The sequence below is a fragment of the Bombina bombina genome, chromosome 9, assembly GCF_027579735.1.
Source record: "Bombina bombina isolate aBomBom1 chromosome 9, aBomBom1.pri, whole genome shotgun sequence".
Taxonomy (NCBI): domain Eukaryota; kingdom Metazoa; phylum Chordata; class Amphibia; order Anura; family Bombinatoridae; genus Bombina; species Bombina bombina.
The window spans coordinates 27,109,892-27,137,591 of NC_069507.1; the positions used below are offsets into that span (position 1 = coordinate 27,109,892).

Here is a 27,700-nt window from a genome sequence, read left to right on the forward strand (position 1 = left end):
AGGCAATAATAAATCGGCCTCATCTAGCCAGCCAATCACAAGAGACAAACATGTGCAGGCACCAATCACCAGCAGCTCCCACTAGTGTAGGATATGTGCATCAGCTGGCTTGTAATCAAACCTTGGTGATACACTTGCACAGACTTATTATTATATTTTGCCTATAACAGAAGTGATACATTAATGTTAGTACTTCACTTCCATAAACCTCCACAGGGACATTAAAGTCAAAGTTAAAATCATAACCAAGGGGTCAAAATTCAAACCATTATAGAGTCTTGCAGCTTTGGGCAAACCAGGGGCATTCCTTGGAAGTGTATAAAGTTTTTTTTTTCACAGTAGGAGCACCGCCTACAGGGCAGCCTGTTTTTTCTCTTTGAATGGAAGCTAGCGTGTTTGTTTCAAAACACATATCTACTAATGAAACTGAAATAAAAAGACTCGATTGTGAAACTAGAAATAAATACAAGGTGATGTGAAACTAGAAATAAATACAAGGTGATGTGAAACTAGAAATAAATACAAGGTGATGTAAAACTAGAAATAAATACAAGGTGATGTGAAACTAGAAATAAATACAAGGTGATGTAAAACTAGAAATAAATACAAGGTGATGTGAAACTAGAAATAAATACAAGGTGATGTGAAACTAGAAATAAATACAAGGTGATGTGAAACTAGAACTAAATACAAGGTGATGTAAAACTAGAAATAAATACAAGGTGATGTGCACTAAAAACAACGTAATCTGATATGTAAATATGCTTTAAAAACGTTTTCTATCCCTGATGCTCTGTTATATAATCTGTGAAATTTGCTGCGAGATTCTGCATTCCAGAGAGCTTAAAGGGACATGAAACCCAATTTTTTTTCATTCATGAATCAGAGCATACACTATCAAACAATTTTTTAATTTGTTCTGTTATCAAATTTTCTTTGTTCGCTTGGTATCTTTTGTTGAAAAGCAGGGAGGTAAGTTTAGAAGCGTGCACATATCTGGAGCACTATATGGTAGCAGTTGTGCAAGAATGTTATCCATTTGCAAGAGCACTAGATGGCAGCACTATTTCCTGCCGTGTTGTGCTCCAGTCACCTACCTAGTACCTATATATCTCTTCAGCCATGAATATCATAGGAACAAAGCAAATTATTAGATGTAATTGGAGACTTTTTTTAAATTGGACGCTCTGGGGCATATGTATCAAGCTCCGAATGATACATATGCAAAGACCGCTGCTCCATAACCTGTACGCCTGCTCTGAGCAGGCGGACAGACATTGCCACAATACAACCCGATCGAGTACGATCAGTTTGATTGACACCCCCCTGCTGGTGGCCCATTAGCCGCGAGTCTGCTTAATACGGCGAGCGTATTGCTCGCCATATTCAGCGAGGTCTGGCGGACCTGATCCGCAGTGTCGGATCAGGTCCGCCAGACCTTGATACATATGCCCCACTGTCTGAATCACAAAAGAACATTTTTTGGGTTTCATATCTCTTTAATTTGTTCCTATAGAAGTCAATTCACAGCAACTTTCCGGTTCAGCCACTTATCTTAGAGGATTCCATGAGAGCTGCCCATGCAAAGGGTCGCCGTGATATTTCTCACTGTGCTGACGGAGTTTAGATAATCTGACTCTATAAGAGCTTGGAACCTTCTCTTTGTTTTGTTTCTAATACACTCCTTTAAACGTTTCTCGTACATTTTTTTATCTGTTTCTGCCATGCCGTGTGGCAGGCAGAAGATTGATTGCCTCTTATATGCATTGTGATCATCTATATTGTATGCTAACCGAGTATTTAAACGTTTTTCATGGTATAATTACTTTTCTTTTTCTGCATTTTGAAGACTCATTGCCTGTTATAGATGCTCCTTTGGGGGTAATTTACATACTCACTTGTCAAGGACTTAGATGACAGGCACCTCATGCCGTTCTTCTCAAACTGGTATCAATTTAAGATGCAGAAAAATCCTTTACAATTTAATGTTCCAGGTCACCCACAAAACATTGAAACTTGTATGTGAGACGAAGGAGAGTGGGCAGACCAGTTAAAAGGTGAAAGGTTAACCTTCTGGGATTTGTGAATAAGGAGCAGTCACTATGGAACTCTATATGGGTCCCAGGCAGAGGTAGAACCGTATCATGGCAACGCCACCATGTTCTGATCCCACAATCTACTGGAACTTCTAGTTACTTACTAATGTGCTCATGCAAGGGCAAGCTCTGCAGTCAAGTTTGTAACTATGTGTTTATTTATCCACCTATGACAGCGCTAAGTGCATATCCCAAGCTTCAAGTTTAAAGTGTCTACTCACCGGTCAAGATTCAAGTGTAGAGAGTCAGCTCACTTGCCAAACATCAAGTCTAAATTGTCTGCTCTCTAATCAAGTTACTGTGCTATTGCTTTGTTTTTATATTTCCTGTTTATTCCCATGATGAACTCCAAATTTTTAAAATACTACTACTTGCATATTGGCTTCCTGTCGTACTTGTTGTAACAGAAGGTGATATTTGTGTGTGGTTGTGTGCTCAAAAGCAACTGTCTTAAAGAAATAGAATGGACGGGATAACAAATAAGTATAGAATAAAATAATAATTTGGGCCTAGCTGGAAAGCTGGGTAAGATATCCACAAGCTCCTTAGGTATGATATGGGTTAATGAGAGAAGAAAGGAGTTTCTTAGTTTAAAAATGATACCTGGAACACATTTAATCAATCAGTTGAAAGACTACAATTTTAGATATTTAATTTGTAGCCGGGCAACCTCAAAAACACTCAACAAAGCTTTTGGCAATGGTTGGATCTGATTTTGATCATCAAAAGCTAGAGCAGTGTATGTATTTAAGCCATGGAAGCATCAAGGGTTTCACAATAACTGATTAACCTTCAAAAGAGTTCTAAATAACTATAACTCCTCATTTCCAATCAAAAAGTAATGCACGACACCCCCTGTACACTACACAATTGCTTCCTAATAACCTAAATCTGTTACCCATACCAGTATAACTACAGCTGCTGCCTTCTAGTTCCCATCACTTTCTACAGAGAGAAACATTTTGGGGTATATTTTAGGAACCCAGTACTTTCAAAGAACAGTTTAAGGAGCGCTGTGGCAGAAGATTGGGGGGGGGGCTTAATCTACTTACAATTAAGATTCTTGGAGAAGGAAACTGTCTTGTTTATAATGGTGGCTGACTAATTTGTGTGATTTACTAATTTTCTGACCTGCTTATGATAAACCACCTTGTTAGACCCCTTATCCACCATGATACAGGATACATTTTTTAATACTGTCATACTTGTCATACTTGTCAGTTTGCTGACTACACATTGAGTTTGATACTTGAACCCAATTTTTTCCTTTCATGATTCAGCTAGTGCAGCACTTTTAAGCAACTTTCTTATTTACTCCTATTATCAATTTTTCTTCATTCTCTTGGTATCTTTATTTGAAAAAGCAGGAATGTAAGCTTACGAGCCAGCCCATATTTGGTTCAGAACCCTGGATAGTGCTTGCTGATTGGGGTACATTTAGCCACCAATCAGCAAGCTTTACTCAGGTGCTGGAGAAAAGATGGGCCAGCTAGTGAGCTTACATTACTGTGTTTTCAAATGAAGATACCAAGAGAACGAAGTAAAATTTATAACAGGAGTAAATTAGAAAGTTGCTGCTCTACCTGAATCATGAAAGGAAAAAAATGAGTTGAGCATTCCTTTAACCACATTATTAGCAGCTTGCTTCCCTTTTTTGTTAAGTATTGTATCACACCATATTATTGGTTATTAGCAATTGTTTGGTTGACACTTATTTGGGAGAGATCCATCTTTATGAGAATGTGATTATTTATTGTCCTGAATTACTGGTTCCTGACTTTATTAACTGTATCCTGACTACTCTACTGTCTTACAGTTTGGTTCCTCTATACCTGGTCCATGTGCAATTTTGGATCTGACTAATCAATTGTCTTGTGGTCTGGTTCCTCTCTGTTATCTCAGTTACTGATGTTGACCTGCTAGACCACAAGTCTTCCTCTTCACAACTATATACTACTTATCAAAGTACCCATCATTTGCTACCTTATGAACTGTAGTATCTGTGGCCCATATCCAAGGCTTTATTCATGCACATTACATGAATGTTACAATAGCCATTACCAATCTTCGGTCTTTATAGTGAACCAGGAAACAAGATCATTCTTAAAACCCTGTCAGCTACTTATTGTCACATCAGTGCTTTACGTGACTGTCCTGTACATTTCAACACCTCATTCAAAGCCATAGAACAAGCTTTTTTTTGCTCAGGATTCCCAGGAAAAATATAGTTTCCCACTGAAAAGACCCTTCTGCTCCAGCAGCCCTCAACTCATATTGTTTTAGTGCAGTGGTTCCTTTATCATAGCCGGCTAATTTGGCCTCCATATTGAATGCGGCTCCTAATTAGGAAGAGGTTGAATCCTTTACAGTTAGTCAGCCGGTAAATTATATAAATGGATCAGTGCAGAATAAAATATACCGAGTTTAGTTGGGGCAGTTAAGCTTTTCTTACCTAAATGCAAAACAGTTAGATAAATGAGAACTTAAATCTTTACTTGTCTTACTGGCACTCATTATGTTGTGTCTATTCAAAAATTTTAAATAACTGTAATAGACAATCTCAACGTTAAACCATGAAATACAATTGATCTTTTCTTTGAGTTTTAATGCTTTTTGTTGTTGTTTTTTTTTTTAAAAAAACATATCAGATTTGTATTTGTTTTTTAGAAATGCTTATTGGGAGATATGTCAGTATGCAGATATGGTCATGGGATTATTTATTTAAGGGATTTTCAATTTAAATTTATAAAGTATTTTTCCATAAAAACAATTAATTATGCATATTTAAAAAAAAATGTACTTTCACAATTTGATTTAGCCACTTGTAATTTACTATACCTTTAAAAATGCCATTTTGTTAGCAAAATTTGTATTGTTTTGAAATCCATGCATACACCCCTTGAAAAACCTCTTGCACATGTATAAACGAACATCTGCACATATCAAACAATCACTAGGCAGCATGTACAAATGCCTGGATGAATTCCAGAGCCTCCGAAGGGAGTGTGGAAACTACATTTTTTAGATAACAGATTCATGGTTGAATTGTGAGTTGAATGTCCCTTTAAAAACCTAAACAACATTTTCTTAATTCATTTTTAAGTGAAAAGAAGTCCTTTCTAATTGCTTTTTTTACCACATGATACATAATGAAACATTAACATTCTCTATCACAGCAATAAAGAGCATGAAATAGCATCCCTATGGCAGAGACGGCTCAGGCTGGCACTTGTGTTAGCTGTTGGGTATACTCTAATGATAAATAAATCCCATTTTATACACCTCCAGCATCATTAGTACAGTGTGGGCCAATCTACCAGTCGCTTTCTGTTACTGTCCATCAAGTAGCAAAAAAATGAGACTGAAATCTCCGGAGGGCACAGAGCAGTTGAGTGATCTTATGTCATTCTGTCACTCTGCACATGGCAAAACACTGAAATATTTATGATTACTTTGATCAATCTTTGGAAACGTATTTTAAATCCTCTGATTACCCTTTATAATATGCCTATTACATCCCAGCTGCAAGATCAATGCATTAATTATAATAAAGCGTATTAACTCCTTGCTGCAAATAGCTGGGGGTGCAGTTCATGGTAAAGAGAAATAAATGTACTTATTCACTGAGAACAGCAGACGCATAGAACAGTCTCAGGAGTCTAATTAATGTTACTGCATGGAACTGCTTGTGTGAACCTTGAAAGGACATAAAATAACAAAGTTACAAGACGTTTGTGTAATCTTGCAATTAATTAGCATACCAGCCGAGTATGAACACTTTCGAAATACATTAACATTTTATTTGCTGCAATTGTTTTTGAATACCCAAGCTCCCTTCACTTCTTGACTTGTTTGGAGGAGCCAATCTGGGCTACTGGAGTAGTCATTGCCATTGTCATTTTGTTAACAAAACGTGCATCGTTTTATCACCTCTGCAGGGAACAATTACAAACAAATGTGTAGCAGGCTTAGGCTTGTGAAGTCTGAAGTGTCTTCCAGGTCTCAGAATTGTAATACCTACAGGAAAAGGGAGCAGAATAAAAAAAATAAAAAATAAAACTTTTTACTTTGAATAATTAACTATAGGGCTAGATTACAAGTGGAGCTAACAGCTCTCAACTTAAATCAATAGCGCTCCTATTCTTGCTCTCTTATTACAAATTGAAAGTAAAACGTTTTCATTCAAGTGTAAGACTCATATATTCTAACGTTTGTAAGGTTGGATAGCGCAGCTATGTTAACTCTGTATGTATGTATGCATCCATCTATCTATGTGTGTGTGTGTGTGTGTGTGTCTATGTATGTATGTGTGTATCTATCTATGTATGTATGTATCTATGTATGTAACTATGTGTGTATGTATATGTATGCATGTATGTATCTATGTATGCATGTATGTATCTATGCATGCATATATATATATATATGTATATATGTATGTATCTATATATGTATCTATGTATGTGTGTATGTATCTATGTATGTATGTATGTATCTATCTATGTATGCATGTATGCATCTATGTATGTATCAATGCATGTATGTATGTTTCTATGCATGTATGTATGTATGTATGTATGGATGGATGCATGCATGCATGTATGTATGCATACACACACACACGCTCGTGCACACATACATACACACACACATACACATAGCATCACTAACATACTAAACATGTGATGTAAACAACCCTAGAAATCGTCATTTTGTTTGCCATTAATCATGAGCACTTGGTTGTTGGATAACAAAATAGGGAGATTAACAATGCAGATAATGATTGTTTTGGGAAAGTAACAATATCAGACTTTAGGGGTATTAAAGGGACAGTCAACACCAGAATTGCAGTTGTTTAAAAAGAAAGAAAATCCCTTTATTACCCATTCCCCAGTTTTGCATAACCAACACAGTTATAATAATACAATTTCTCCTCTGTAATTACCTTGTATCTAAGCTTCTGCTGACTGCCCCCTTATTTCAGTTCTTTTGACAGACTTGCATTTTAGCCAATCAGTGCTCACTCCTAGGTCACTTTACGTGCATGAGCTGAATGTTATCTATAAGAAACAAATGAACTAATGCCCTCTAGTGGTCAACATGCATTCAGATTAGAGGCAGTCTTCAAGGTCTAGGAAAGCTCCTAGGTTTAGCTTTCAACTAAGAATACCCAGAGAACAAAGCAAAATTGGTGATAAAGGTAAATTGGGAAGTTGTTTAAAATGACATGCCCTATTTAAATCATGAAAGTTTTTTGGACTGCAATTGCTGGAAAAACACATTGACAATACTGGCTGAAGTTCATAAATCTTTATCTGCCAAAAATAAGTGCAAGATTGTGATGAAGTCCAAAGTCAATTAAGTCAGTTAATACTAACAAGGCTATTTAATAGAACCATTTTCTTTACCAGCTTTCAGACAATTACCTTAATAGCTCCACTCTGCTGGGGATTATGGATAATATAGTTCAGCTTTTGCTGCACTGCTATATGGTTTCTGATTGAGGAACTATAAGTCTCAGAATCCTATAGGAAGAAGTTCCTCAACCTTCCTTCTCCATTTATTATAGAGAAATTTAAACCATACATTGAAAAGCTCTATTTATCCTTTTCTGTTAAATTACCACACATATATTAGTTAACATATAAACTATAAAACATTATTATATATTGCATTACCTTTTTAACAGAGGCTATGCATGAACCCGAGGCTATGTGAACACTTCATATATGAGCTAAAGTCATAGCTTGGCTGCAATGATGTTGGGGGTAAGACTCAATACCTTTTCTATTTGCATTAATTAAGGGTCTTATTCTAGCAACCCAAAGATGTAACCTACTTCACAAAACCATTGTTTGAATATCCTTTCACTATAAAGTTTACTATAAAGAACATTTATTTGCATCCAAAATTCTTTAACGATATATTAATGTCATATTTTGTTTTTATATTGCACCTAAAATACGGTATGAGGGGCCGAATTATCAAGCTCCGACGAGCCAGAAACACAAGTTATGAAGCAGCGGTCTAAATACCGCTGCTCCATAACCTGTCCGCCTGTTCTGAGGCAGCGGACAGACATCGCCGTAATCAGCCCAATCCAATACGATCGGGTTGATTGGCCGCAAATCTGCAGGGGGCGGTATTGCACCAGAAGTTCACAAGAACTGCTGGTGCAATGATAAATGCAGAGAGCGTATGCTGTTGGCATTTATCGATGTGCGGCGGACATGATCCGCAATATCGGATCATGTCCGCTCGCACATTAGTAATAATGCCCCTTAATGTGTATTACAGTATTTGTTTTTTTTTGTTGTTGTTTTTTGAGGATCAAATGTATTGATTGTAGGATTTGCCACTCTCTACCAATAGACCTGTGGGTGTTCTTGAATCAGCCTATGAGCTGTGTATGTGTCCCTAGGGCCGCGATGTGCAAAAACCTTTACTTCAGCTTTAATATGTTTTTAAAGTTTTAACTTGGTTTGATTTTTTTAGGGAAAAAGGTATTTTTAAATACTTAACAAACCACTATTTTTGCAGCAGTTATAACTAATTAAATAAATCATTTTTAAAACTGTACATGATACATTCCAAAAAAATCTATAGACTTTAATTTAGACTCATAAAATACATATTTAAAATTAAGACTAAACCTTTGGACAGAATTAATGTAAGTCTATTTTTTTCTTGAGGTTATCTGCTAGACTCTCTGGAGTGAACACAGTAAACTAAACTGTACTTAATAATTCAGTAGCTATCTGGGAAAAAAGCTTTCCGTTTCATTTTTTGCAGAATATGCAATTTCAAGAACAAATTCGGGTTGTGAGACATAAAGAAATGGTATAAATCAGGTATCTTGTATCAGCATTGCAAAGATATTTCGTGCTATTCAGAGTAACCTGTCTGTAATAAAATGCAGAAATCTATTTTTTGAAAGAAATAGAGAAAAAGGTCAAAACCTTGCACAACCTTCATAGAGCATGATGGGATCTATTTATGTTTTGTTTTTTTTAATTAATTTCACAACTATTATGAATTACATTTTTTGTAGCAGATACAAGAGAATATATTTATGTAAATAAACACGTTTTGTTTTCCAAGTCATGTTAAACTAATAATTTATTTGCCCATAAAATATTTCATTATGCATTATATATATTTATATCTATATATTTATCTATCTATATATATCTCAGAAGAGAGAGAGCCGCACTCCTGAGATAGAACAAAAGCTACAATAACTTCCATGCCTGTTCATTTCTATTACAACTCAGGGTGCGAGTTCTTTTAGCACACTATGCCCCTTCACAGAGAAAACATATTCTGTAGCATATCAGTCTGACCCTGCCCAATGACAGTTCAGCACCGAAATACCAGGCAATTCCTCTCTGAACAAGAGAAACAACAACCCCAGCCGATCGTTTCGGCCTTCTGTGGGCCTCGTCAGTGAGGTGCAGTCACATCTCTCTCAGGGCATGTGTGCACGGGCTCCACGTCTGGTTTCCCCCATTACTCTTAGGGAGACCCAAGATTAATTAGCATAAATATCAGAAGAGAGAGAACAGCAATCCTGAGATAGAACAAAAGCTAGAATAACGTCCATGCCTGTTCATTTTCATTGCAACTCAGGGTGCACACTCTTTTAGCACACTATGCCTTTTCACAGAGAAAAAATATCCTGTAGCATATCAGTCTGACCCTGCCCAATGACAGTCCAGCGCCAAAATACCAGGCAATTCTTCTCTGAACAAGACAAACAACAACCCCAGATGAACGTTTCTCGATATAGATATAGATATATATACTGTACATACATATACACATACACACACACAAACACACATATACATACATACATACATGCTTATATTACTTAAAATTTGTACCCCTTTCCTAGTACTTAAATATTTATTTTCCCAGTTGAAGAATGTAGAAGAATGACAGGGGTTGGTCTGTGGACTAATACATGATAGAAGCCACCAACAAGCTTTCTGAGCAGACACACTCTTTACAAGACTGGTAATATGGATATATATATATATATATATATATATATATATATACATACAGTAACTATATATATATTCATTGAGCTCAAATTTTGTTTTGCGCTCAAACGCAACTGTGTACTTTAAACTTGTTATATACGCACTAATTATTGCTCATCATGACCCGCGCTAAGATTAAAGGGACATCAAACACTTTGAGATGGTAATATAATGTGATAAACCGTATATATATATATATAAAAGAAAGTCAGACTCAGATCTTTCTTTCACTCCTCACATTCAGGCCAAGGGGCCGAATTATTATTGTGCAAGCGGACATGATCCGACATTGTGGATCATGTCCGCTGCACATCGATAAATGCCGACAGCATACGCTCTCGGCATTTATCATTGCACCAGCAGTTCTTGTGAACCTCTGGTGCAATGCCGTCCCATGCAGATTTGCGGCCAATCTGCCGCTAGCAGGGGGTGTCAATCAACCCGATCGTATTGGATCGGGCTGATTCCGGCAATGCCTGTCCGCTGCCTCAGAGCAGACGGACAGGTTATGGGGTATCAAGCTACATACAGAGCTTGATAAATATTCCCCCATGGCTAAATCCTGCCGCTTCCACCTTAAAAACCAGCTCTAAAATTAGACATTTCCTTACACAAGACACAACTAAGATTTTAATCCACTCTCTCATCCTTTCCTGCCTTGACTATTGCAACTCCTTCCTTTCTGGTCTCCCTAGCTGCCGTTTTGTTTCTTTACAATCCATAATGAATGCCTCTGCCAGGCTCAGCTTCCTTACACGTCGCTCTTCATCTGCTGCACCTCTCTGCCAATCCCTTCACTGGCTTCCTCTTGCCTCCAGGATTAAACACAAAATTCTCATTCTGACATACAAAGCCCTCAACTGCACTGCTCCCCCTACATCTCAGACCTTGTCTCCAGATACTCTCCCTCCTGTCCCCTTCGCTCTGCTCATGACCTTCTACTCTCCTCCTCTCGTTACCTCCTCACATTCCTGTTTACAGGACTTCTCCAGACTGGCTCCCATCTTGTGGAACCCTCTGCCTCGCTCCACAAGACTCTTCCCCTAGTTTTGAAAGCTTCAAGTACTCCCTAAAGACTCTTCTGTTCAGGGATGCATACAACCTACACTAACCTTTCCTAATACCAGTAACTCTCCTCCATTGCTATCTGCCATGAACCTCCTTAGAATGTAAGCCTAAGAGCCCAACTGCTTTCAGATCACCTTCACAAGAGCTGACTACAACAGTGCGACTCTAGACAGGGCCCTTTACCCATTTGATCCCAATAATTGCTACCTTGTATACCGCCTATGTTTATAGCACTGCAGAATCTGCTGGCACTCTACAAATAACTAATAATAATAATAATAATAATAATAATAATAAAGTCTGCAATATATATTCATTATTTTGTCCCCTTTTCCTGTAATTCCATTCTGAAATTGTGAGCTTTTCAGTTCCTTTTAGAAATGGAAGTGCAGAACACTCATATTCCACACAGCCATTGGCTGCACACTTTAGTGACCTATTTAAAAAACTGTCCCTAATTGGTCACAGCAGAGAAGGTAATCTAAGTTACAACATGGCAGCTCCCATTGTTTTATAGACACTAAAACTTTACACTTATTTTTTCAATATTTAAACAGCTAATGAAACTTTAAAAAATACATCTACATGTGATTCTCAGACTAATCTTTTCTTTGAATGCATCATTCTATCTAGTATTTATTTAGTGTTTAATGTCCCTTTAATGCGCCACTTGTAATCTAGCTAACTGTATTCAATGAGGTCAATTTTTCTTATGCGTATGTGTGAAGACTCTAATACATGGTATCAGGCAGATGTTTAGGATTACCCTGAATAAGGTTACGAAACCATAGAGACTGGACAGCTGTACTACAGACATTTTTACTTTTTTTTCATTATCTGTTCTATCTGCTTTCAGAATGAATTTAGTTGATTGACAAATATGGTGCACCTTGTCCTGCCCTGTGTATTCTACGCACTAAGGGGTCAATTTATCAAAGCGTCAACTGATAATACGCTTGAATACCGCGTCGTATTTGTCGCAATATTGATCCACCATAGTTATCAAAATGTCAAGATTGGCAAAGGTGGAAATTTGTGACGTAAAATACAATCCTGTGATCTCAATTTGACGCAGATCGATGCTTGCATCATTGCAGATGTTTCGAATTCACATTTGACTCTATTTGACATTATTCTACAAATTTGTTGAAAAGTCTTGCCCCAAACTTGTCGCACTAATAGATATAGAGATAAAAATTAAATAAATACACAACATAATATTGCTAACTTCCTTTTTATTTTTTGGAAAAATCTATGTGCACCATGATTAAGCCATGTAATACAAGTCTTACTCTCCACTTTGCACCAATTTTGACGCAAACTCCTAAACAACACACACACTAGTGAATTTTTCAACCACTTTTGATTGGAATATGCATAATCACATGATTTATGACATCAGCCAATCTGATTCAAATATACATTTTAAACCATCACTAATGAATCAAATTGCTCGATAATTGTGTCATTGATCACTCATCAGAACTTGAAAGTGCCATTTGTTACATTGTGTATTATACTTCGAAAGTATGTATATGTGAATTTAGTATTAAAGATAAACATTGATGCTGACATTAGGACACACAGTGTAATATTTTAGACAAGGATTTTAAAATTTGAATTGATGTTGGATTCAATAGAATCTGAAGCTGATAGCTCAAAGGGATAGCCCACCTAACATCAAACTGTCATGATTCAGATACAGCAGAAATTAAAATCACCTCTTTACTGTCATGCTATTTTCAGGGTATTTCTTACTTCTCTTGAATTTCTTTCAGTAAGAAATGTCATCGTATATGCCAGCCCATTTTATAACACCTGTGAAGGGGTGGTTTTTAAAACTAGATTGCAATCAGGAGTTACACAGGTACAGAGAAAAAACTGGCACAGCTCTTAAAATATCCACTGATTGCAAATAAATACATATGATACCCTGATTACATGTTATATTCGCAATTATTCCTGCTCAGAATAATAATACATTTACACTATATACATATAGTGGTATGAATAAACACAGAGATATGAAAGACAACGTTGTTTAGAACAAGAAAAGGAATTTAGGGACATGTAAATATGTTTGCAAAAGATTTGACATCACACACACATATACACATATATAAATATAAATATATATATATATATATATATATATATATATACACATACAGAGAGAAGTGCATTTACAGGAACAACTGGCTCAATAGCATCATCAGTGAGGTGTAGCCATATTCCTCTAAGCACACTGAGCAAGGAGTCCACGTCTGGCTGCCCCTTTTTCCCATAGGGAGACTAAATACATACAGAGAGAAGTGCACTCACAGGAATGAACAACTGGCTCAATACCATTGTTAGCCTGTTCTATGGTGATTTACTACCTGGGTGCAACTTTTTAGCCCAGTAATGCTTTTCACAGAGTTGAACTTTCCTGTAGTATATCAGTCAGAGAGCATAACTGGGCTAAAAGAAGCTGCACCCAGGTGGTAAATCGCCATAGAACAGGCTAACAATAGTATTGAGCCAGTTGTTCTTTCCTGTGAGTGTGCTTCTCTCTGTGTGTATTTAGTCTCCCTATGGGAAAAAGGGGAAACCAGACGTGGACTCCTTGCTCAGTGTGCTTAGAAGAATATGGCTACACCTCACTGACGAGGACCAATGAAGGACGAAACGATCGTCTGGGGTTGCTGTGTTCCTTGTTCAGAGAGAAATTGCCTGGTATTTCGGCGCTGGACTGACCATAATAGGCGGGATCAGACTGATATACTACAGGAAAGTTCTACTCTGTGAAAAGCATTACTGGGCTAAAAGAAGCTGCACCCAGGTGGTAAATCGCCATAGAACAGGCTAACAATAGTATTGAGCCAGTTGTTCGTTCCTGTGAGTGTGCTTGTCTCTGTGTGTATATACTGTAGATATATATATATATATATATACACACACACACACACACGTATGTGCAAAGATATATGTACAAATTTTAGCATTAATAATCATTTATAAACAAAAAAATAACAGATTTTTTTGTATAACAAATAAATATAAAAAAAAATTCTAGGAGATATTCACCTAGATTACGAGTTTTGCGGTAACAGGGGTGCCGTGCTAACGAGCAGTTTTCCCTACATGTGTGTTAAACCCTTTCAAAGCTAAAGTAATCTCCAGAGCAATAATGCACTAGTGGGAGACAAAAGCTGAGCCAATGAGAGACAAAAGTGTGTAGCCACCAATCATGAGCAAGCATCCAGTAGTGTAGAATATATACATATGCTTTTTAATAATTAATACCAAGAGAACAAAGTAAATTTGATAATTAAAAGTGAATTTAAATGTGTGTTAAAATTGAATACTCTATCTGAATGAAACAAGTTTAACTTTGACTTTCCTATCCCTATAAAGGGCCACATTACAAATGGAGCGTTCGTGTTTACTTTCAACTTGTAATACGAGCGGTAAACCAAATGCCCACAATGCACCCCTTTTCTCTCGCACGCAATTGTAAGCACTCCACTCGTAATTTGGCCCTTGATTTGTTCACTGTAGTGCTTAAAGGTATAGAAAAGTCAAAATTAAACTTAATTGAGCACAGGATTTTAACAGCTTTCTAATTTACTTCAATTATCAATTTTGCTTAGTTCTCTTGGCATTGTTTACTAAAGAGTAATTCTAGGTGAGCTCAGGAGCATGCACGAGTCTTAAGTCACCTGGCAGCAGTGGTTGCAACATTGTTTATAGTAATGTTTTACATAGTTACAAACACTGTTGTCCGATTGTTATAGACACTCACATGAACACTCCTGAGCACCTATCAGCCTACCTAAGTTTACTCTAAACAAAAGGATACAAAAAGAACAAAACAAAAATGTAATTAATGTTTAATTTTGATGTTATTGTCCCTTAAATTCTGAGTAGACCCCCCCCCCCCCAATAACTTTGCTGGTGCAGCCAGAAAAATATATATTCTAGGTCCTGGGGAGGAAATAATAATAGTTTTTTTAGTCTTTAGCCTAAAATTATGATTATTTTTCAGAATTTATTGTTCATGTTAAAAATAATTTATAGTCATTTAAATAATTATCTTGGGTCTATTGGTTGTTATTAAAATCAATTATTAAATACCTGACACCTTTATGTCAACCTTAAACAAAGCATATGACAATTAGACGACAAAGAAAGCACAAGGAAAGTGCTGTAAACTTACCATAAACGTGAGGAACATAGATTGCTGTTACCATGGAAACTAAAAAGAAGGAAATATTTCCAAATTTGTTTGGTTTAGGTGGGATTTTTCTGGAGACAGAAAATGACTTGAAGCAATTGAGGTTCAAATACTATTCCAATCACATTTTACTTTGTTTTTATGGCAAATATTTAGAATTTATATTTGCAATTATGTTTGCTTCAAACATATTTTAAAGGACAAAGTAAAGATGACATACTGTAGATCAGGTAGACATTTTACACTGTGTGTGTACGTGCATGTGAGTAGGTGTGCTATGTGTGTGTTTGCAGGGTATGTGCGTGCATGCTGTGCATGTATAAGTGTGTGTGCATGTATAGGTAGGTAGGTGTGTGTGTGTACGTGCATGTAAGTAGGTGTGCTATGTGTGTGTGCATGCTGTGCATGTATAGGTAGGTAGGTGTATGTGTGTGTGTTGCTATACGTTGGCACATAAATAATACAGAATTGTGTGTCGCTGTATGTTAGTATATAAATAATACCAGGAGTATGCCGCTGTATGTTAGTATATAAATAATACCAGGAGTATGCCGCTGTATGTTAGTATATAAATAATACCAGGAGTATGCCGCTGTATGTTAGTATATAAATAATACTAGGAGTATGCCGCTGTATGTTAGTATAAATAATAACAGGAGTATGCCGCTGTATGTTAGTATATAAATAATACCAGGAGTATGCCGCTGTATGTTAGTATATAAATAATACCAGGAGTATGCCGCTGTATGTTAGTATATAAATAATACCAGGAGTATGCCGCTGTATGTTAGTATATAAATAATACCAGGAGTATGCTGCTGTATGTTAGTATATAAATAATACCAGGAGTATGCTGCTGTATGTTAGTATATAAATAATACCAGGAGTATGCTGCTGTATGTTAGTATATAAATAATACCAGGAGTATGCTGCTGTATGTTAGTATATAAATAATACCAGGAGTATGCCGCTGTATGTTAGTATATAAATAATACCAGGAATATGCTGCTGTATGTTAGTATATAAATAATGCCAGAAATATGCTGCTGTATGTTAGTATATAAATAATACCAGGAATATGCTGCTGTATGTTAGTATATAAATAATACCAGGAATATGCTGCTGTATGTTAGTATATAAATAATACCAGGAGTATGCTGCTGTATGTTAGTATATAAATAATACCAGGAGTATGCTGCTGTATGTTAGTATATAAATAATACTAGGAGTATGCTGCTGTATGTTAGTATATAAATAATACCAGGAGTATGACGCTGTATGTTAGTATATAAATAATACCAGGAGTATGCCGCTGTATGTTAGTATATAAATAATACCAGGAGTATGCTGCTGTATGTTAGTATATAAATAATACCAGGAGTATGCTGCTGTATGTTAGTATATAAATAATACCAGGAGTATGCTGCTGTATGTTAGTATATAAATAATACCAGGAGTATGCCGCTGTATGTTAGTATATAAATAATACCAGGAGTATGCTACTTTATGTTAGTATATAAATAATACCAGGAGTATGCCGCTGTATGTTAGTATATAAATAATACCAGGAGTATGCCGCTGTATGTTAGTATATAAATAATACCAGGAGTATGCTGCTGTATGTTAGTATATAAATAATACCAGGAGTATGCCGCTGTATGTTAGTATATAAATAATACCAGGAGTATGCTGCTGTATGTTAGTATATAAATAATACCAGGAGTATGCCGCTGTATGTTAGTATATAAATAATACCAGGAGTATGCTGCTGTATGTTGGCCCTGTTGAGATAGTGTTTTCATATTACAAGTACATTCTCACTGTGTTAACACTTTCAGTCCCAGTATGTGTCAGGTCCCTTACACTGCAAATCTTCTTAAACTAAGTTGAATTTGCAGAATCTGTTAGTAATCTATAGGGACTTGCATCACCCAGAAAATTGTTGTGTTGTCAGTCACACATAATGGTATGTGTCATAGACTGGACATCACTCATACTGGGCTCGACTCATTACCATTTGACAGCTCACCTAGGCCTAGATTTGGAGTTCGGCGGTAAAAGGGCTGCTAACGCTCCGCGGGCTTTTTTCTGGCCGCACCATAAATTTAACTCTGGTATCGAGAGTTTAATCAAATGCTGCGTTAGGCTCCAAAAAAGGAGCGTAGAGCATTTTTACCGCAAATGCAACTCTCGATACCAGAGTTGCTTACGGACGCGGCCGGCCTCAAAAACGTGCTCGTGCACGATTCCCCCATAGGAAACAATGGGGCTGTTTGAGCTGAAAAAAAACCTAACACCTGCAAAAAAGCAGCGTTCAGCTCCTAACGCAGCCCCATTGTTTCCTATGGGGAAACACTTCCTACGTCTGCACCTAACACTCTAACATGTACCCCGAGTCTAAACACCCCTAACCTTATACTTATTAACCCCTAATCTGCCGCCCCCGCTATCGCTGACCCCTGCATATTTTTTTAAACCCCTAATCTGCCGCTCCGTAAACCGCCGCAACCTACGTTATCCCTATGTACCCCTAATCTGCTGCCCTAACATCGCCGACCCCTATATTATATTTATTAACCTCTAATCTGCCCCCCTCAACGTCGTCGACACCTGCCTACACTTATTAACCCCTAATCTGCCGAGCGGACCTGAGCGCTACTATAATAAAGTTATTAACCCCTAATCCGCCTCACTAACCCTATCATAAATAGTATTAACCCCTAATCTGCCCTCCCTAACATCGCCGACACCTAACTTCAATTATTAACCCCTAATCTGCCGACCGGAGCTCACCGCTATTCTAATAAATGGATTAACCCCTAAAGCTAAGTCTAACCCTAACACTAACACCCCCCTAAGTTAAATATAATTTTTATCTAACGAAATAAATTAACTCTTATTAAATAAATGATTCCTATTTAAAGCTAAATACTTACCTGTAAAATAAACCCTAATATAGCTACAATATAAATTATAATTATATTATAGCTATTATAGGATTAATATTTATTTTACAGGTAACTTTGTAATTATTTTAACCAGGTACAATAGCTATTAAATAGTTAAGAACTATTTAATAGTTACCTAGTTAAAATAATAACAAAATTACCTGTAAAATAAGTCCTAACCTAAGATATAATTAAACCTAACACTACCCTATCAATAAAATAATTAAATAAACTACCTACAATTACCTACAATTAACCTAACACTACACTATCAATAAATTAATTAAATACAATTCCTACAAATAAATACAATTAAATAAACTAACTAAAGTACAAAAAATAAAAAAGATCTAAGTTACAGAAAATAAAAAAATATTTACAAACATAATAAAAATATTACAACAATTTTAAACTAATTACACCTACTCTAAGCCCCCTAATAAAATAACAAAGCCCCCCAAAATAAAAAATTCCCTACCCTATTCTAAATTAAAAAAGTTACAAGCTCTTTTACCTTACCAGCCCTGAACAGGGCCCTTTGCGGGGCATGCCCCAAGAATTTCAGCTCTTTTGCCTGTAAAAGAATAAATACAATACCCCCCCCCCCCAACATTACAACCCACCACCCACATACCCCTAATCTAACCCAAACCCCCTTAAATAAACCTAACACTAAGCCCCTGAAGATCTTCCTACCTTGTCTTCACCATACCAGGTTCACCGATCCGTCCTGAAGAGCTCCTCCGATGTCCTGATCCAAGCCCAAGCGGGGGCTGAAGAGGTCCATGGTCCGGTCAAAGTCTTCATCCAAGCGGGGCAGAAGAGGATCTTCCATCCGATTGAAGTCATCATCCAGGCGGCATCTTCGATCTTCTTCCATCCGGAGCGAAGCGGCAGGATCCTGAAGACATCCAGCGCGGAACATCCATCCGGACCGACGACTGAACGACGAATGACTGTTCCTTTAAGGGACGTCATCCAAGATGGCGTCCCTCGAATTCCGATTGGCTGATAGGATTCTATCAGCCAATCGGAATTAAGGTAGGAATTTTCTGATTGGCTGATGGAATCAGCCAATCAGAATCTAGTTCAATCCGATTGGCCGATCCAATCAGCCAATCAGATTGAGCTCGCATTCTATTGGCTGATCGGAACAGCCAATAGAATGCGAGCTCAATCTGATTGGCTGATTGGATCAGCCAATCGGATTGAACTTGATTCTGATTGGCTGATTCCATCAGCCAATCAGAAAATTCCTACCTTAATTCCGATTGGCTGATAGAATCCTATCAGCCAATCGGAATTCGAGGGACGCCATCTTGGATGACGTCCCTTAAAGGAACAGTCATTCGTCGTTTAGTCGTCGGTCCGGATGGATGTTCCGCGCTGGATGTCTTCAGGATCCTGCCGCTTCGCTCCGGATGGAAGAAGATCGAAGATGCCGCCTGGATGATGACTTCAATCGGATGGAAGATCCTCTTCTGCCCCGCTTGGATGAAGACTTTGACCGGACCATGGACCTCTTCAGCCCCCGCTTGGGCTTGGATCAGGACATCGGAGGAGCTCTTCAGGACGGATCGGTGAACCTGGTATGGTGAAGACAAGGTAGGAAGATCTTCAGGGGCTTAGTGTTAGGTTTATTTAAGGGGGTTTGGGTTAGATTAGGGGTATGTGGGTGGTGGGTTGTAATGTTGGGGGGGGGGGGTATTGTATTTATTCTTTTACAGGCAAAAGAGCTGAAATTCTTGGGGCATGCCCCGCAAAGGGCCCTGTTCAGGGCTGGTAAGGTAAAAGAGCTTGTAACTTTTTTAATTTAGAATAGGGTAGGGAATTTTTTATTTTGGGGGGCTTTGTTATTTTATTAGGGGGCTTAGAGTAGGTGTAATTAGTTTAAAATTGTTGTAATATTTTTATTATGTTTGTAAATATTTTTTTATTTTCTGTAACTTAGATCTTTTTTATTTTTTGTACTTTAGCTAGTTTATTTAATTGTATTTATTTGTAGGAATTGTATTTAATTAATTTATTGATAGTGTAGTGTTAGGTTAATTGTAGGTAATTGTAGGTAGTTTATTTAATTATTTTATTGATAGGGTAGTGTTAGGTTTAATTATAACTTAGGTTAGGATTTATTTTACAGGTAATTTTGTTATTATTTTAACTAGGTAACTATTAAATAGTTCTTAACTATTTAATAGCTATTGTACCTGGTTAAAATAATTACAAAGTTACCTGTAAAATAAATATTAATCCTAAAATAGCTATAATATAATTATAATTTATATTGTAGCTATATTAGGATGTATTTTACAGGTAAGTATTTAGCTTTAAATAGGAATCATTTATTTAATAAGAGTTAATTTATTTCGTTAGATAAAAATTATATTTAACTTAGGGGGGTGTTTGTGTTAGGGTTAGACTTAGCTTTAGGGGTTAATACATTTATTAGAATAGCGGTGAGCTCCGGTCGGCAGATTAGGGGTTAATAATTGAAGTTAGGTGTCGGCGATGTTAGGGAGGGCAGATTAGGGGTTAATACTATTTATGATAGGGTTAGTGAGGCGGGTTAGGGGTTCATAACTTTATTATAGTAGCGCTCAGGTCCGCTCGGCAGATTAGGGGTTAATAAGTGTAGGCAGGTGTCGGCGACGTTGAGGGGGGCAGATTAGGGGTTAATAAATATAATATAGGGGTCAGCGATGTTAGGGGTAGCAGATTAGGGGTACATAGGGATAACGTAGGTGGCGGCGATTTGCGGTCGGAAGATTAGGGGTTAATTATTTTAAGTAGCTTGCGGCGACGTTGTGGGGGGCAAGTTAGGGGTTAAGAAATATAATATAGGGGTCGGCGGGGTTAGGGGCAGCAGATTAGGGGTACATAAGTATAACGTAGGTGGCGGTCGGCAGATTAGGGGTTAAAAATTTAAATAGAGTGGCGGCGGTGTGGGGGGACCTCGGTTTAGGGGTACATAGGTAGTTTATGGGTGTTAGTGTACTTTAGGGTACAGTAGTTAAGAGCTTTATAAACCGGCGTTAGCCAGAAAGCTCTTAACTCCTGCTATTTTCAGGCGGCTGGAATTTTGTCGTTAGAGCTCTAACGCTCACTTCAGAAACGACTCTAAATACCAGCGTTAGAAAGATCCCATTGAAAAGATAGGCTACGCAAATGGCGTAGGGGGATCTGCGGTATGGAAAAGTCGCGGCTGAAAAGTGAGCGTTAGACCCTTTAATCACTGACTCCAAATACCAGCGGGCGGCCAAAACCAGCGTTAGGAGCCTCTAACGCTGGTTTTGACGGCTACCGCCGAACTCCAAATCTAGGCCCTAGTGTGTTCTTTTTGCAGATAAGATACATGTTAAAGAGACAAAACAACACTTCTTGCAACTAGTAGTAAAGGCTGTTTTTTGCATCTTCTGACTGTACCCAGATCTGTTTTTGGGATACAGTTTGGTGATGAATAAGTGCATACTCATAGCTGAAGATATGAGACATATAAACAAGTTTAGGCTGGTGTTAGACAGTTGCTGTTGCCCATTCACAAGCACCTGACTTACTGTACAAAGACACATTCTATTGTCACATTCCCCAGGAAAACAAGTCCTAGGATTCTTGATAAAGCTTAATTCTGAGTCCAATAATTGTCCTGTCCTTATATGACTGAGTAAAAACCTGTATCCCAGATGATGTGGAATTAAACATCTGTAGCTGTTTTACTAACAAATCTTATCAGCAAGTTCCCTTTAAAGGGACATATTATTGTATCTCTCTAGCCGCAGCATAATATTGTAGGTAACATTTATATGTGTTTAAAGTGAAGGTAAACTTTGGTGAATGAAAGCCGTTTATTAAAAATACTATTAAAAACAGGGGCACTTTCATTCATCAAAGTTTACAAATCAGCCGTTTTGATTAAAAACTTAACTTTTTTTCTTTTCACAGCCAGAGCAGCTTCCCCATCCTGGAAATCCTCTCTTCACACGTCAGCAATGACTAATCCGGCTTCCTCCAATCACGGCTTTCCCCCCAGGGTAGTCATTGCCTGAGGCCATGCTGTGATTGGAGGAAGCTTAATTAGTCATTACTGACGTGTGAAGAGAGGATTTCCAGGTGGGGGAAGCTGCTCTGGCTGTGAAAAGAAAAAAAGTTAAGTTTTTAATCAAAACGGCTGCTTTGTAAACTTTGATGAATGAAAGTACCCCTGTTTTTAAATAGTATTTTTAGAAAACTGACTTTCATTCATCAAAGTTTACCTTCACTTTAACGTTTTTCTTTATTTCCATGTGAATCTAACTATACGTTGTTTTCTCTCTACAAGCAGTTCTTATCATGGATAATACTGAAATCAGATGCTTGTGTATTCGACATTCACTTGCTTGAAGGGACACAAAACCCAAATGTTTTCTTTCATGGTTTAGAAAGGGCCTGCAATTTTAAACAACTTTACAATTTACTTCTATTATCTAATATGCTTTGTACTCTTTGGGGCCTATCAAGCTCCGTATTGAGCTTGAAGCCCCGTGTTGCTGGCGAGCCTTCAGGCCTGTATAACAGTGTAAATTTGCTGTCCCCTCAAAATAACTCAACACAGCCATTAATGTCTAAACCGTTGGCAACAAAAGTGAGTACACACCTTAGTGGAAATGTCCAAATTGGGCCCAAAGTGTCAATATTTTGTGTGGCCACAATTATTTTCCAGCACTGCCTTAACCCTCTTGGGCATGGAGTTCACCAGAGTTTCACAGGTTGCCACTGGAGTCCTCTTCCACTCCTCCATGAGGACATCACGAAGCTGGTGGATGTTAGAGACCTTGCGCTCCCCCACCTTCCATTTAAGGATGGCATTCTCTTTATTTTTTCGTAACTTAAAGGGACACAAACCCATTTTTTTTATTTCATTATTCAGACAGAGCATGCAATTTTAAGCAACTTTCTAATTTACTCCTATTATCAATTTTTCTTCATTCTCTTGGTATCTTTTTTTTTAAAAAGCAGAAATTAAAGCTTTGAAATCTGCCCTTTTTTGGTTTAACACCTTGGATAGTGTTTGCTGATTGGTGGCTACATTTATAGTTCAAATAAATGTATATCTATCAGCGCCACAATAATACCATACAAGCTATATCTGATATAGGCGGAGTCTCCCAACCAGACTCCAAAGTTAAAAGAAAAAGAAATGCCAAGATACAGCGCTACACTACCCCCAGATAAGGGTTACGTTGGTAAAGATGGTGTCCACGACTAGGAATGTATATTACATAAAGGTCAATATATTATATTGTATTACACAACAAAAGTATTAAAAAAATTAAAAAAATTTTTAAAAAAGTTAAAAATAGTTAAAAATAGTTAAAAATAGGGATATTTGATGCAATTTTAAAATGTATTAAACAATCATTTTATTAACATAAACTTACAATTCAAAATAGGTTAAACAATCTAAAGGAATGTCCCATACAATGTCCAAGAAGTTATGTCCTATGTAACATACAGATAATTAAGTCCCATGCGAAAATGTCCAAAACAAGTGTTCAAAGATTAGTGTCCAAAAAATATATTAGAGTGTCCAAAGTTGGTGTAAAAATCAAAAAATTGTGGAGAAAAAAATGTGAAAATATAAATTATGAAAAAATGAAAAAATATATAAAAATATAAAAATGTAAAAATATATGAGTTGTGATCAGCAACCCATATAAAAATATATAATATATGTGATAGTGAATGGATATCGTGAAGGTGTACACCTAAAAATGTGTATAAAAAATGTGTCTTAAAAAATGTGTCTTAAAAAATGTATCATAAAAAAAAATCAAGTGGATTCTAATACTGGTTAAATAAAGTCCAAATAGCTCAAAAAATATATATATATAATTCCAAGTTAATCCAAATGTGAATGTATAAAGTGCTGGGTTGATGTTCCTCTTCTTAAAAGGTTTATCAAATGTATTGGGATATCCTCCTGTACCTAAAAAAGTATACAGAAAATAGACATAGTGCAATAAAATCAATTTAAAAATAGCAATTTAAAAATACCTGGTCCTATACAAAAGATACATAGATGACATCCTCATCATATGGCGAGGTTCTGTGGAAGGCCTCCAACACACTATTAATGTGATGAATAATAACACCATGAACTTAAAATTTACGTACGAGATAAGTAAGAAAAATATCCACTTTCTGGACTGAGACATAACAATAAAAGAAGGAAGAGTGTCTACTTCTACGTACTTTAAGGATGTGGATTGTAGCAATTACATCCATCAGACCAGCTGCCACCACCATAGATGGAAATCAAACATCCCGAAAGGACAGTTAATGAGGATCAGAAAGAATTGCTCGGACAGAGGAAAATGGAAAGAACAGTCAAAAATCCTAAAAGAAAGATTCGTGGACAGAGGATACGATGCGGAAACCATAAACAGAACGATTGAAGAAGTGGAGAAAATGGATAGAGGGTCTATGTTGAAATACAAAAATAAGGACAAGACTCCAGAAAGGGACATTACCATACAGGTACCTTTCATCTCTGAATACAGCGAAAATAGGTTTCTAATCGAAAAAATAATAAAGAAGCACTGGCACTTTCTGAAAGAGGACAATATAATTGGAAAGGATCTAAAAGAATCCCCAACATTCATTTACAGAAAAACAAAAAACTTTAAAACAATGATCGCTCCTAGTGTCCCCATAGTAACTAAGAAAACCACAATGAAAGATCTACATGGGAAACAACTTAAAGGTTTCTTTCCTTGCCTCTCATGCAAGGCTTGCGAACATGGCAAGAAGAGTAACACATTCAAATCCAATATAACACAAGAGTCTTTTAATATGAAAGAAATGATTAGATGCCAGGATTCAGGCATCATATATCTAATTGAATGTGGATGCGGATTACAATATGTAGGGCAAACCTCTAGGAAACTGCGAGATAGAATCCGCGAGCATCTTTTACAGATAAAATGGGGAAAGGAAGATTTTCCGCTATACAAACATTTTAAAGAAAAACATAAAGGAAGTAACAAAACGTTCAAATATATGGGCATTAGTAGACCCACCAAAAACTGGAGAGGAGGGGATTTTGAAAAACAACTTCTGAAAGTAGAATCAAAGTGGATCTTCCTTCTAGACTGCATCTTCCCCAAAGGTCTAAACAGCAATACGGAAATATTCCACCTACTATAATAGAAACAAAAAAACAATTCTCTCCCACTCCTAACTCTCCAAAAGACACCAGAAAACCAGAAAATATGGAAAGATGGGAAGAAAGTGGACTGTTTCAAACACAAGCCCCACTCTTAACCAATAATTTTAAAATTAAAGAAATTTTATAACAAAAGAAATTTTAAAATGGTTTTAAAAAGTTTTAAAGGATTTTATGGGGTCCAAAACCTTTTTTTTTTAAATCAAGGTTTCAAAAAGCTTTTACAATATATTTTATATATTTGAACATATAAGCTACCCCCAAACCTATTGGCAGACCTATTGGCAGACTCCTGAAATTGCATAGGACACCGAGATCCTCATGATAGGGGTAAAGTTTTTCATATGGTGTAATATAATTAATATTAACAGGTTATACACATACTATGCAATATAATATCATACTCTTGTTTTTAAGTAATGTTCACCTCTGTTCACGTAATGTTAGGTAATTAATATACAACTCCTGCATAACGTTTTGATATTTATATTTTATATTTCCATTTTTATTTTTATTTTTTAATATATTTTACCAATGCTAAGCATCAACACAGTAATTACATATGGACACCCATTTATATGTACTCATTTGTATCTCATAATTTATATTTTATTTGTATTTTTATTCTATACCAGACATTCTGAGCTATCATACTAATACCAATTTCTAATCATTCAGTTTTATATAATTATACTTATTTGTATAGAGATTGTTTTTATATAGTAACATCAACTATAAGGAACATTGCTATTACATATATTAACATACATAATAGGCTACTTTGTAATTTGCCTAGTCAATGTACTTTAACCCCAATATGTTAAAAGTGAGTTGGCAACTCCGACCGGCAAAAACACATGATAAAAATTTTTTTGGATGTTACGCGCATCACGCGTGTCACTTCCGGTGGGCCCCAACATCCGGTATAAACATCCGGTGAGCAGACATTAAGGAGAATTGGATAATTCTTGCCTAAAACTTAATATACTCATTGGGACACATTAGAAATGGGGGACAATATAATATCCAATTTTACAAATGTACTTTTAGCGTAATTTTAACCGCAAATTTTTACCGCGAATTTCTGGCGCAATTTTCACAAACCATCCTATTGGCTACTAAAATACATTTAAGGTGTAGAAGCCAGACAGCTGCTACCAGTCTTGAGAAAGGTCCCTGAGGACCGAAACGCGTTGGCTATATACTGGTATTGCAGCTCAGAATATATCTGGTGAGTAGAATACTTTTGTTGCTATTTTTAAATTGATTTTATTGCACTATGTCTATTTTCTGTATACTTTTTTAGGTACAGGAGGATATCCCAATACATTTGATAAACCTTTTAAGAAGAGGAACATCAACCCAGCACTTTATACATTCACATTTGGATTAACTTGGAATTATATATTTTTTTTTGAGCTATTTGGACTTTATTTAACCAGTATTAGAATCCACTTGATTATTTTTTATGATACATTTTTTAAGACACATTTTTTTATACACATTTTTAGGTGTACACCTTCACGATATCCATTCACTATCACATATATTATATATTTTTATATGGGTTGCTGATCACAACTCATATATTTTTACATTTTTATATTTTTATATATTTTTTCATTTTTTCATAATTTATATTTTCAAATTTTTTTCTCCACAATTTTTTGATTTTTACACCAACTTTGGACACTCTAATATATTTTTTGGACACTAATCTTTGAACACTTGTTTTGGACATTTTGGCATGGGACTTAATTATCTGTATGTTACATAGGACATAACTTCTTGGACATTGTATGGGACATTCCTTTAGATTGTTTAACCTATTTTGAATTGTAAGTTTATGTTAATAAAATGATTGTTTAATACATTTTAAAATTGCATCAAATATCCCTATTTTTAACTATTTTTAACTATTTTTAACTTTTTTAAAAAATGTTTTAATTTTTTAATACTTTTTTCACATGGTTTTTTATATATTTGTTGTGTAATACAATATAATATATTGACCTTTATGTAATATACATTCCTAGTCGTGGACACCATCTTTAGCAACGTAACCCTTATCTGGGGGTAGTGTAGCGCTGTATCTTGGCATTTCTTTTTCCTGGTGGCTACAT

At 36.3% G+C, this 27,700-nt stretch overlaps 1 long non-coding RNA gene across 1 annotated transcript in view; it reads right to left on the reverse strand.

Annotated features, from left to right (window-relative positions):
• Positions 1–5,874: 5,874 nt before the first annotated feature.
• Positions 5,875–27,700, reverse strand: part of LOC128639469 (uncharacterized) — a 48,952-nt gene continuing 27,126 nt past the window's right edge. Inside the window, exon 2 of the long non-coding RNA XR_008399206.1 lies at positions 5,875–6,113. This is a non-coding gene — a long non-coding RNA (uncharacterized LOC128639469). The remainder of the gene's footprint in view (positions 6,114–27,700) is intronic.